The sequence below is a fragment of the Neoarius graeffei genome, chromosome 25 (assembly GCF_027579695.1).
Source record: "Neoarius graeffei isolate fNeoGra1 chromosome 25, fNeoGra1.pri, whole genome shotgun sequence".
Taxonomy (NCBI): Eukaryota; Metazoa; Chordata; class Actinopteri; order Siluriformes; family Ariidae; genus Neoarius; species Neoarius graeffei.
The window spans coordinates 12,031,077-12,045,770 of NC_083593.1; positions in this window are offsets into that span (position 1 = coordinate 12,031,077).

The window sequence follows — 14,694 nt, forward strand, 5'->3', positions numbered from 1 at the left end:
TGTGGAACCAGTTGACCATTGTACAAACTTTTGATGAAATTCAAGTCACTTCAGTTTGTGACTCTGGATCCTGACCAATAACCTTCTCAACTTTCTTTTTCCAAACCCAAAGTCCATTCTCCCCTTGGTCCACTTCCCTTAGTGCTCTAAAGCAATCTCTTACCTGCTCTCTCAATCCCCTATAAACCTTCCACATCAGTTTCCATTTTCTTATCCATCATTGTCCAGATAAGCCCAAACAAATCAGACAAGGATTCAGCGGTACATTTCTTTTTAAATCTATATTCAGATCAAAGTCAACATCCCTCCCATGCCAGGACCTGGTATTCCTAAGCAGTCTCCCATCCTAGTACTAACCAGGCTGCGTTGGGCGGTGTTGGTCTCCATTTCCGTGGCCCTCAGCCTCTCACCTACTACATAGCTAGGGTTACAGTGGGGGGCCAGTCCTCTGGTAACCTTGAGAGCTTGACTCCCTGCTCACATCTGTATTGAGGCGTGCCTCACCAGATGGCACCATTTTTATGATGGTCCTTGGTATGACCCAACCATGAGTAGAGCTCGCGACCTCCTGGTTGACCACTAGGCCAGCTCGCAGTATATTCGCATAAACTTCCTGCATATTCAGCTCAGATCTGGCATTCCGACATTTTGGACGGAAGTCTTTGATCACTTTGTAAGCAAAGTGCTTCATCGAGCGCACAACTAATAAAGGAATGTTTCTCATGTACTATGCTTAATTATTTATTCCATCCACTAATATTACTGAAGTACACATTCTTCTTCAGACACATGAAATCAAATGAATTTTGATAGATGTTCCTTTGATACAAATGAGCCTATGGCTCGACACTAGTGTTAGGTTTAGTTTCTGGCTGTGAGTACGAACTCTGGTTTATCATACCCTGTCTAGACTCTGAAAGCTGGCTTTAGAGAAACCATGACAGCAAGCGATACTGAGACAGAAAGAGACAGAGATCAAGAACGAGAGCAAGAGAAGCAACTCAGCACAATACTCCCTGTGGGTGTCAGGTGATGTATTGGCTGTGATTAAAAACACTAAAGCAGACGTAAGCCAGGCTTGTAAAATAACAGCCAGTTCAACACTTTCTACAGTGCACACACTACTGCATGACAGTTTCCATCAACTGGTATAAAGTTTGAAAACCTCGCTTAGATATAGAATTAGTTGCGGAAAAAGTATTCAGAAATGAAGTGAAAGTATACACAATGTCAAAATCTTAGTCAAAAGTGGAAGCATCTGGCCAAAAATGTGCTCAAGTGGAAAAAAGTTGCAAATTACCCAACCTTACCTCACCATGCTTTTCATTTTCTACGAGTCTTTGCTTAGTCCAACATATTGAAACATTCAGGCCAGGGATGCTCATCGTCACTTTCCACAATGCAGTCCAGTAGCTTATCCATCTTCAAATGCACGCTGATAGCTAAACCACATTGTGTGGTAATGTGAAGGTCACAGCTCCTGATAGATTTCAACCACAACCTTTCACACATGAAACTGTTTGTATTAAACAGGGTACAAGCAGTAGCTCAATGCTGAACACTTCGAAACGAATACAGTATGTCCTGAATGGTGTGATGTCGTTGCCTTCAAATTCCTCAAATGTTTGCAAAATCCTCTTTGCGGTCCAAACCTAAAATAAGATGACAGGATACAACCCCGATTCCAAAAAAGTTGGGACAAAGTACAAATTGTGAATAAAAACGGAATGCAATGATGTGGAAGTTTCAAAATTCCATATTTTATTCAGAATAGAACATAGATGACATATCAAATGTTTAAACTGAGAAAATGTATCATTTAAAGAGAAAAATTAGGTGATTTTAAATTTCATGACAACAACACATCTCAAAAAAGTTGGGACAAGGCCATGTTTACCACTGTGAGACATCCCCTTTTCTCTTTACAACAGTCTGTAAACGTCTGGGGACTGAGGAGACAAGTTGCTCAAGTTTAGGGATAGGAATGTTAACCCATTCTTGTCTAATGTAGGATTCTAGTTGCTCAACTGTCTTAGGTCTTTTTTGTCGTATCTTCCATTTTATGATGCGCCAAATGTTTTCTATGGGTGAAAGATCTGGACTGCAGGCTGGCCAGTTCAGTACCCGGACCCTTCTTCTATGCAGCCATGATGCTGTAATTGATGCAGTATGTGGTTTGGCATTGTCATATTGGAAAATGCAAGGTCTTCCCTGAAAGAGACGTCGTCTGGATGGGAGCATATGTTGCTCTAGAACCTGGATATACCTTTCAGCATTGATGGTGTCTTTCCAGATGTGTAAGCTGCCCATGCCACACGCACTAATGCAACCCCATACCATCAGAGATGCAGGCTTCTGAACTGAGCGCTGATAACAACTTGGGTCGTCCTTCTCCTCTTTAGTCTGAATGACACGGCGTCCCTGATTTCCATAAAGAACTTCAAATTTTGATTCGTCTGACCACAGAACAGTTTTCCACTTTGCCACAGTCCATTTTAAATGAGCCTTGGCCCAGAGAAGACGTCTGCGCTTCTGGATCATGTTTAGATACGGCTTCTTCTTTGAACTATAGAGTTTTAGCTGGCGACGGCGGATGGCACAGTGAATTGTGTTCACAGATAATGTTCTCTGGAATATTCCTGAGCCCATTTTGTGATTTCCAATACAGAAGCATGCCTGTATGTGATGCAGTGCCGTCTAAGGGCCCGAAGATCACGGGCATCCAGTATGGTTTTCCGGCCTTGACCCTTACACACAGAGATTCTTCCAGATTCTCTGAATCTTTTGATGATATTATGCACTGTAGATGATGATATGTTCAAACTCTTTGCAATTTTACACTGTCGAACTCCTTTCTGATATTGCTCCACTATTTGTCGGCGCAGAATTAGGGGGATTGGTGATCCTCTTCCCATCTTTACTTCTGAGAGCCGCTGCCACTCCAAGATGCTCTTTTTATACCCAGTCATGTTAATGACCTATTGCCAATTGACCTAATGAGTTGCAATTTGGTCCTCCAGCTGTTCCTTTTTTGTACCTTTAACTTTTCCAGCCTCTTATTGCCCCTGTCCCAACTTTTTTGAGATGTGTTGCTGTCATGAAATTTCAAATGAGCCAATATTTGGCATGAAATTTCAAAATGTCTCACTTTCGACATTTGATATGTTGTCTATGTTCTCTTGTGAATACAATATCAGTTTTTGAGATTTGTAAATTATTGCATTCCGTTTTTATTTACAATTTGTACTTTGTCCCAACTTTTTTGGAATCGGGGTTGTAGATAAACTGTGTGCACACCAAAGGAAACGACATTAAAGAATGTTTACTTTATGTCGGATCTTGCTACTTGATGAAGGTCCTGTTACTGTTTAGTCATCCTCCATTTCACAACCTATTTAAGATCCTTGGGATTGACCAACCCTCTGGATTGCTTCTCTTTACTATCTGCCTTATCCCTATCTGAACTCTTGAATCTCCAAGCTTTGTTTTTGTACACATTCGTGTTTCCCCTGTTTTAACCCAGCTGATTCTACTCATACACTGCTTATCATGTGCTTCATGAGTTGAATCAGGTGTGAAAGGTAAAGGGCATGCTGAACAGTACAAACAGTAAGGCAAGAAGTGGGCTTTTTGAAAACAGCTGCCCATCTAGAGTATAGTGGAGGGTTCTTCAGTTATGCTGAAGGTCGTGTTAAATATAGCAGGATGGACTAGGCACTTGTGCTCTCTCACATAGTGACATATTGTGCTCAAGTTGATGATGTTTGCACTGCTGAGCAACATTTCGGTAGGTCAACAGTGCCTTGACAATATTAGCAGCGCTTACCACAGGCCTGCTAGTCTTTGGATGGCGGATGGTGGAAGCTTGGAAAGGAACTGGCAAGGGGGAAGATGGGCCGGCAGAGAAAATAGAATATTAATGGAGGAAACCCAATTCCAACCCTGTTGTGTTGTTGTTAGTAGTCCAGCTAATGCAGTAGACTAGATATGAGCAGCAAGTCAACATGCTAGTGGTGCTGGTTGGCTACCGGCCTCCCTAGTGACCCACATCTGGCAGGTCAGACCTGTAAAATGATATCCAAACCAGCTGACACACCAAGACATGAAAAAACCCACATCAGAAAAATCTAACGAGTAATGCCAACAATCTGTCAGGATTTTCCTTAGCGTAAACTTGCCGATAAGTGTTTCTGGACCGATTAACAGCTTATTAAACAAGTACATGTATGTATAGGGCATGTACATCTTCTGGTATGCAATGGGGTTAGTTGATTGGGCCCCTCTGCTGGTCATGTTGACAAGTGGCAAATGAAGTCTGGTCTTTTCCTTCACAACAGTGTCTGGCTACTCGACCACTTCCGAAACTGCTTTTTGGCATTTCACATGCCAAGATTTTTCAATTGCTTGGACAGGACATGCAAGTTTACAAACCTACAGACCTGTGACAGCTGTTGTCATTGCATGCATGTACATATGTAAGTTCATCTTTTTATAATTATTGATTTCTACCATATGTAAGTTATATCTTGCACACACAATCGGAGGGCGGCACGGTGGTGTAGTGGTTAGCACTGTCGCCTCACAGCAAGAAGGTCCGGATTCGAGCCCCGTGGCCGACGAGGGCCTTTCTGTGTGGAGTTTGCATGTTCCCCACCTTGTCCGTGTGGGTTTCCTCCGGGCGCTCCAGTTTCCCCCACAGTCCAAAGACATGCAGGTTAGGTTAACTGGTGACTCTAAATTGACCGTAGGTGTGAATGTGAGTGTGAATGGTTGTCTGTGTCTATGTGTCAGCCCTGTGATGACCTGGCGACTTGTCCAGGGTGTACCCCGCCTTTCGCCCGTAGTCAGCTGGGATAGGCTCCAGCTTGCCTGCGACCCTGTAGAAGGATAAAGCGGCTACAGATAATGAGATGAGACACACACAATCGGTCATTTGTGTAATCATATCAGATTATGGTGGACCAAGTACAAGCCCAACAAAGAAAAGAAAGCATGTGCATTCTTAAACGAAGTTCAATAAAGAGTAGTCTTTTGCATTTCCATGTGTACAGCCTGTAAAAGATCAGCCAGCCAAAGCTTTCTGCACAGTGAGTTGTATATTATTTTTAATAACCTATTTACAAGCTCTAGGCCTAATGTTTAAATTTCCCTTTATGTTACTGGTTTATAAAGGAATCCATATGTTTGAAATATCCCAGTGTTTTAATGTCACGAACATCTCCATCTGATAGACTCTCGTGTCGGCCTCTAACAGCCTAATGTCTGTAATGATCTAAGACTAATGGGTGATTTATCAAATGTCAAAGTCGTTGCTCTGTCAAAATAAACACTGCTTGGTGCTGTCAGACGCTAAACGTGTGCTGTTATTAACTGTCAGTAGATACACGATCCACTTGCAAGTTTTGATACCAATATGAATGTCATAAAAACAAGCTGAAATGCTTGGAAATGCTTGGCGCCTTTGCTGCCATCGATCGGTCGCTGTGCGGCCTCAGCCTCTGGCATCACTTCAGAAATGGACCAGCATTTGAAAGTTGGAAACTTGGGACCTATGGGCTATATGGAAGAGCATGTAGAAAAGTCTGAGTGGAGATGCCAAGACAGGACCCTACTTGGTAGAGTGATCAAGGGATTTTGGAGGGAGAACATTCCAGGCCCAAAGTTGTGCATTAGTCGTCCAGCTTACTTAGCAGGCTCAAAACTGAGCACTGGCAGAATAGTGAGAGAGACCCATGTGACTGTATTAGCTAAAGTGCCAAAGGGACTTCATACACAGGGTAAAGGAAAGAAACCCACTCATGCAAGCATGTTAACTGAGTACAGAATTCATTGCCGCATACCACGCTAAGACTTCAGGCCCAGAGATCACCAAACGGTGAAATCCTCAGAGTGCCAATTAAGGGCGAATATATGGACTGGGAGATGAATGCCATACTAAGCATAAAGAACAGTTTGTAGCTGACTTGTGGAGAAAGCAGTGAATGCTAGCAAACACCGCAAGAACACTAATTAGAAAACCCAAATAAAAGCTATAAGCCATACAGTACCAAAAGGACCAAAGGTATAAAAAATTACACTCAGCACAGCTGAACAGGCGTTAAGTGATTATATTACACTACCGTTCAAAAGTTTGGGGCCACTTTGAAATGTCCTTATTTTTGAAAGAAAAGCACTGTTCTTTTCACTTTAAACTAATCAGAAATACACTCTATACATTGCTAATGTGGTAAATGACTATTCTAGCTGGTTTTTGGTGCAATATCTCCATAGGTGTATAGAGGCCCATTTCCAGCAACTACTGTATCACTCCAGTGCTCTAATGGTACAATGTGTTTGCTCATTGCCTCAGAAGGCTAATGGATGATTAGAAAACCCTTGTACAATCATGTTAGCACAGCTGAAAACAGTTGAGCTCTTTAGAGAAGCTATAAAACTGACCTTCCTTTGAGCAGATTGAGTTTCTGGAGCATCACATTTGTGGGGTCGATTAAATGCTCAAAATGGCCAGAAAAATGTCTCGACTATATTTTCTATTCATTTTACAACTTATGGTGGGAAATAAAAGTGTGACTTTTCATGGAAAACACAGAATTGTCTGAGTGACCCCAAACTTTTGAACGGTAGTGTACCTCGGAAGGTTCAAAATGGCTATATGACAACTGTATGTCGTACAGTGAGGCAGCACGGTGGTGTAGTGGTTAGCACTGTTGCCTCACAGCAAGAAGGTTCTGGGGTCGAGCCCAGTGGCTTATGGGGGCCTTTCTGTGCAGAGTTTGCATGTTCTCCCCGTGTCCGCGTGGGTTTCCTCCGGGTGCTCCGGTTTCCCCCACAGTCCAAAGACATGCAGGTTAGGTTAACTGGTGACTCTAAATTGACCGTAGGTGTGAATGTGAGTGTGAATGGTTGTTTGTCTCTCTGTGTCAGGCCTGCGATGATCTGGCGACTTGTCCAGGGTGTACCCCGCCTTTCGCCCGTAGTCAGCTGGGATAGGCTCCAGCTTGCCTGCGGCCCTACACAGGATAAGCGGCTACAGATAATGGATGGATGTCATACAGTCACAAGGTATCCAGGGGAAAAATCACTGGCCCTGGCTGTTAGGAAGGGTGACATAGAGCTAACTTTAAAAATAGAGTCAGCCTTCCAAGACAGGAGTTAGGACCCTTGTTTTTGATTGGTTTGATTGCTTGAATGGTTTGGTGTTTCGTTCATAAAGGCCAATCCAATTCAACACATTAACAAAATCAACAAAATGGAAAAAAAGCAAATCCTAGCCATATGTGAAAATGTGCGTCCTGAGTGGCAGACCATGGTTTAAAAATCTGTGATTTACTCTCAACTGCATATGAGCACATTTGAGTGGAAAATAAGGAGAGGTCGCCCTCTAGTGGAGGAAATGACTAAATGATTATACATTATTTCAAAACGGTCAAGGGGTTTATTTTTATTTTTAATTGAATTTTATGTATTTATTTTTAGAGATTGTACATTAGTAAGTGGTCTATGAAACAAATTTATTAGCAACATATTTAGTGTGTTGCCTGCATGTGATACAATCAAATGACTGGCTGTCAAAGACATGATTGGCAGAAGGCCAAGCCAAAAGGCCATATTTCTTCAGAAAAATGGGAAATTGTATTTAAATGTGTTGTATTTTCTCATCTCATCTCATTATCTCTAGCTGCTTTATCCTGTTCTACAGGGTCGCAGGCAAGCTGGAGCCTGTCCCAGCTGGCAACGGGCGAAAGGCGGGGTACACCCTGGACAAGTCGCCAGGTCATCACAGGGCCGACACATAGACACAGACAACCATTCACACTCACATTCACACCTACGGTCAATTTAGAGTCACCAGTTAACCTAACCTGCATGTCTTTGGACTATGGGGGAAACCGGAGCACCCGGAGGAAACCCACGCGGACACGGGGAGAACATGCAAACTCCGCACAGAAAGGCCCTCGCCGGCCACGGGGCTCGAACCCGGACCTTCTTGCTGTGAGGCGACAGCGCTAACCACTACATCACCGTGCCGCCCTTAATAAAACTTAATAAACCTTATTGGTGCATGTGTGCTATCATAAAAAATACAGTGCTTTGCAAAAGTATTCAACCCCCTTAAAAGTCATTAGATTTGTCTAGATTAGAAATAACACTTACAAACCAATATATTAAAGCAAATTTTTAAAGTAAAGTCAAAATTCCTTATTTTTCACAATATCTTCAAAAATAAAAGCTATAAATTGCTGCTTGTGTGAGTATTTAAACCCTTTAGGTTAATACTCAGTAGAACCACCTTTTGCGACATTAACGGCCCTATGTCTATTGGGGTAAGTTCCTGTCAGCTTTGCATACAGTTTTGGAGTGATTTTCACCCATTCTTCCTGTCTGATTTGCTCCAAATTTTCAAACAGTGCCACAGATTCGGAATCGGATTCAGAACTGGACTTTGACTTGCCCACTGTAGAACGTTCACCTTTTTTTGTTTTTCACCACTCCTGCCTTGCTTTCGCCTTATGTTTGGGACCAGTAACCTGCTGAAAGGTGAAATTTGTCCCAAACTTACTTAATGTCTCAACTGTGGAGCGGCACAGTGGTGTAGTGGTTAGCACTGTCGCCTCACAGCAAGAAGGATCTGAGTTCAAGCCCAGCCGCCACCGGCGGGGGCCTTTCTGTGTGGAGTTTGTGTGTTCTTCCCATGTCTGCATGGGTTTCCTTTACAATCCAAAGACATGCAGGTTAGGCTAACTGGTGGCTCTAAATTGATCGTAGGTGTGAATGGTTGTTTGTCTCTATGTGTCAGCCCTGCAAAGATCTGGCGACTTGTCCAGGGTGTACCCCGCCTCTCGCTCATCACCCAAGCTGGGATAGGCTCCAGCTTGCCTGCGACCCTGTACAGGATAAACGGTTACGGATGATGGATATCTAGACTGCACTTTGCAGCACACATACGAGATGAAGATGAAATCTGAAATTCAGTGCTATCTGATAATTACATTATATCACATTACTGACACATTTGAAAAACAGGGCTGATTTTTTAAAAACAAATTTATCCTATTTTCAACACAATGTCAATGTTTTCTTCATGATGATATTAACTCATGTGGCCTCTATTTGTGTGTGTGTGTGTGTGTGTGTGTGTGTGTGTGTGTGTGTGTGTGTGTGAGAGAGAGATAGAGAGAGAGAGAGAGAGAGAGAGAGAGAATGGGTAACAGGGAACTCAATGGAAGTGCACACCCATAGACAGGACTGAACTGGTCATCCCTGCTATACCAGTCTGCATAACTTTTTACACACATTTGAAAATGTCTTCCCATTACCCTTTGCCTCTTTTTGTATTATATAACATCAGCTTACAGTCTTAGGGAAAAAGAATTCCTCAGGGAATTAATGGATGGCTAGTGGCTTTGTACACTACCGTTCAAAAGTTTGGGGTCACCCAGACAATTTTGTGTTTTCCATGAAAAGTCACACTTTTATTTACCACCATAAGTTGTAAAATGAATAGAAAAATATAGTCAAGACATTTTTCTGGCCATTTTGAGCATTTAATCGACCCCACAAATGTGATGCTCCAGAAACTCAATCTGCTCAAAGGAAGGTCAGTTTTATAGCTTCTCTAAAGAGCTCAACTGTTTTCAGCTGTGCTAACATGATTGTACAAGGGTTTTCTAATCATCCATTAGCCTTCTGAGGCAATGAGCAAACACATTGTACCATTAGAACACTGGAGTGAGAGTTGCTGGAAATGGGCCTCTATACACCTATGGAGATATTGCACCAAAAACCAGCTAGAATAGTCATTTAGCACATTAGCAATGTATAGAGTGGATTTCTGATTAGTTTAAAGTGATCTTCATTGAAGAGAACAGTGCTTTTCTTTCAAAAATAAGGACATTTCAAAGTGACCCCAAACTTTTGAACGGTAGTATATGTCTATTTAATGGTCTTTTCTGAAGGGAAACCTCTGTTTAGATATTTACATAGAACTTTTTAGGGTTCTCTCAGAGGGACAAACTGAGGAGTTCTTTGGGGTGCTGGACTAAACTTTTTTTTTTTGAAGAGTGTATGAAGATTTTGATGCTTTTATGTAACTATTGGGGTAATAAAGAGTATTAAATACTCCACATAACATATTTTATAGAAAAAAAAATCGGATTTATCTCAGTGAAAGAAGACGGCTCAATTAGTGCCTATTTTATTTGTATTACTTCATAAATCTTCGTTAGATTGTATATTACCTTAAGCTTAATAATTTTACTTTAAGCTTAATATCTAATCATAATAATGATGTGTACTGCTTACTGTAGCTCAGGAAGAAAGACTTTCGCACGTAGTGTGCTTTACACCTTTTTAAAAAGAGATTTATATACAGTATATAAATATATATACAGTACTGTGCAAAAGTCTCAGACACATGCAAAGAAATTCCTTCAAAAATAATGAAATTAAATGTTTCTCTGTTACAAACAAATTCTATAAATAGCAGTAAACAGTAATAAATGAAACAAAGATGATATTTCACATGATGACCCTTTGCTTTTATATACTGTACATACAGTCTTAGGTATGGTTTCTGCAGTTTAGTTCTATAAGGAAATTAGCTGATAACTTTTACTGAGAATCTTCCGAAACCAGCCACAGTTCTTCTGGGCCCTTTAACTGAACCAGCAGCCTTCATTATGTTTTTTTTTGTCTGAAAACTGTCTCTTAATATGCAAAATATGCTGCTTTCATTTTTTTCTGACATGCAAACATCTTTCTGTGACATTTAAGTCTGTTCTGGAAACCTATTATTTGGAAATCTAAAATGTTTTTGTCCTAATTCGATAATGTAGAAGTCATAAAATAAAAATCTATAACAAAGTTTGTACGAAAAAAAGGTGCCTAAGACTTTTGCACAGTACTGTATATAAGTCCATTTTATCTCAATTGCAAACACTATTTCAAAATTGTTGGGACACAGTGTAAAACGTAAATAAAAACAGAATGCGTTTTCGACTTATATTCATTTGAATGCAATACAAAGACAAGATATTTAATGTTCAAACTGGTCAACTTTTTTTGTTTCTTTTTAATATACTTTTATTCTGAATTGGATGCCTGCAATATGTGTAAAAAAAAAAAAGTTTGGACAGGGGCATGTTTACCCCATCTTACATCACCTTTTCTTCTAACAACACTCAGTAAGTGTTTGGGAACTGAGGACACTAATTGTTGAAGTTTTGAACATGAAATTCTTTCCTATTCTTGCTTTATGTATGGCTTAAGTTACTCAACAGTCTGGGGTCTCCATTGTCGTATTTTGTGATTCATAACACACCACATATTTTCAATGGGAGACAGGTCTGAACTGCAGGCAAGCCAGTTTAGCACCTGCACTCTTTTACTAGGAAGCCACACTGTTGTAACACCTGCAGAATATGGCTTGGCATTGTCTTGCTGTAATAAGCAGGGACATCCGTGAAAATAAGTTGGCTGGATGTCAGCATATGTTGCTGTAAAATCTATATGTGCCTTTCAATATTAATGCTGCCTTCACAGATGTGCAAGTTACCCATGGCACGAGCATTAACACACCCCCATACCATCACAAATGCTGGCTTTTAAACTATGTGCTGGTAACAGTCTGGATGGTCCTTTTCCTCTTTAAGCCAGAGAATACTACGTTCATGAGTTCTAATAACAATTCGAAATGTGAACTCGTCAGACCACAGCATACTTTTCCACTTTGGATCAGTCCGTCTCAGATGAGCTCAGGCCCAGAGAATTCGGCAGTGTTTCTGGATATTGTTGATATATGGCTTTTGCTTTGCGTTTGTCCATGCAGCAACAAACTGTGTTTACTGTCAGTGGTTTTCTGAAGTGTTCCCGAGCCTATGTAGTAATATCCTTTATACGATCATGTCGGTTTTTAATGCAGTGCCACCTGAGGGCTCAAAGGTCATGGACGTTCAATAATAATAATAATAATAATAATGATGATGATCTCATCATCTCTAGCCGCTTTATCCTTCTACAGGGTCGCAGGCAAGCTGGAGCCTATCCCAGCTGACTACAGGCGAAAGGCTGGGTACACTCTGGACAAGTCGCCAGGTCATCACAGGGCTGACACATAGACACAGACAGCCATTCACATTCACACCTATGGTCAATTTAGAGTAACCAGTTAACCTAACCTGCATGTCTTTGGACTGTGGGGGAAACCGGAGCACCCGGAGGAAACCCACGCGGACACGGGGAGAACATGCAAACTCCACACAGAAAGGCCCTCGCCGGCCCCGGGGCTCGAACCCAGGACCTTCTTGCTGTGAGGCAACAGCGCTAACCACTACACCACCGTGCCGCCCGATGATGATGATGATGAAATTAAAAGTTTGTAAGTAACAACATAATCAGGCCTACTATATTGGGATAGAAGTTGGATATTTGGTTGTTCCAGCCTTCTTGGAGAACATATTACAGTTCTTGTGTCTCTGTAGATAAAATCCCAGAAAGACTCAATGATCTTTTTGTCAGAAATGTGTTCCATAACCAAGCCCATGCCTTCATTGATCTTCAATAATTGCTTTATCCTGGTCAGGGTCATCTATGATCTGGAGAATATCCCAGGAACACTTGGCGTGAGATGGGAATACACCTTGATGGGATGCCAAGCCTTAACAGGGCCTCATGCCCACAAAACTCGGAGGAAACTCACACGGACATGAGAAGAACATGACAAAATGAACGTGAAACATATTCCTCTGAAACATCATGGTATATTCCTCAGACCCTGCTGTTCTTATTTCTAATCAGAGACTGTCTTAGATACAAAGAGTGACAGTGCTACACATTACAGTGCAATGAAAGGAATCCAACTCTGTCCTTACAGATCCAGATCGACTGGTTTTATCCTGTCCCTGGAACACCAACACCCAAGTTTCAACCTGGATATGAGAATTCTTTGGCAAATCATAGTGCAGCTTTCAACTGCTGATTGAAAACCAGCAAAAATCTACATTATTAGAGGCTTTGATTGGGGAATCTCTGATACTTTTATTCGGAAATTCCTGATTTTTTATTCATAAAGTCCACTGACCAGAACAAAGTCTAATATATGCATGAAAACTATGTTTAATGGGTTTATTGCACAGGGATTTCTGAATTTAATTCATTTAAGAAACACAGACTGCTAATTTATTCATTATGTTCTTTCATTAATTTGTGGACCAACCTTTTCTTTGACCTTTCTTAACTCAGTCTGATCTTTTTTCTACTTCTATATTCACAGTAACAAAACTATGACTAAATTATTCAAAATAGCCCCAAAGCACAAAAATCTTCAAATTATTTCATGTAAAACACATTTGCTTATTAGTAGTATGAGCATATATAGAAGATTTTACTGAGAAACTGAGTGGAATGTGTCCAAGTATCTTGCTGATCAGAGGAACTCTGGAACGGAAATGTTTGTCATAACACAGGTTACGATGCGATGAGTGATGCCAAAACTGCACGTCTCAAATGTTCCTTTCATATTTATGTTGTGATGTTCATTCATAAATCTTCAATGACCTCCTTATCTTAGTCATGGTTGGGCTGGATCTGGATCAACACTCACCTCTGGGTGTGATATGGAAATGTACCATGGATGGGGCAGCAGTCTACTGCAGGGCTATGTTGTGATATTAACTATACTTTAATATCAATATAATTTTACAGAATAAAGCTTTTCAAAGTGTGTGTGTGTATAATGAATAACATGACAATACTAAAAAAACAAAAAAGGTAATAAAATAAAATGAGCAAAAATAGTCATTTTTTGGTGTGTTACTATTGCACTTGGATGTGAAAAATGAAAAACATTCACGTTTATTTGTCCTTGTCACAGCATATGATGCTCGAATTATAGCATTTAATGCATAAATGCTTTCATTAGCCAGGCGTTAATTGAGTGAAACCCACGGTACGGAAATGGATCCGATTGGAAAGCAGGTCGAATCCATAGTTCAGTTTCAATTATTTTACATGTCAAGCAGTCCACATTTGCTTTATCTCATCCACTCCAGTGTCAATGTTTTTTTTAAATTATTTTTATTTATTTATTTATTTTTGACTTCTACTGTTGTGTTCTCACGAGAACCCCCGTCTAGAAAAAAAACAATCAAGTTTATAACTCATGGATGTTAAAATGTTTCAGAACCTGAAAGGGGTTCATGACATAAAAGGATAATTAAAAAATAGAGCATTAAATAACTAAAAAGTTTAGCCTTTAATTGTCCTTATACAACCCCGATTCCAAAAAAGTTGGGACAAAGTACAAATTGTAAATAAAAATGGAATGCAATGATGTGAAAGTTTCAAAATTCCATATTTGATTCAGAATAGAACATAGATGACATATCAAATGTTTAAACTGAGAAAATGTATCATTTAAAGAGAAAAATTAGGTGATTTTAAATTTCATGACAACAACACATCTCAAAAAAGGTGGGACAAGGCCATGTTTACCACTGTGAGACATCCCCTTTTCTCTTTACAACAGTCTGTAAACGTCTGGGGACTGAGGAGACAAGTTGCTCAAGTTTAGGGATAGGAATGTTAACCCATTCTTGTCTAATGTAGGATTCTAGTTGCTCAACTGTCTTAGGTCTTTTTTGTCGTATCTTCCATTTTATGATGCGCCAAATGTTTTCTATGGGTGAAAGATCTGGA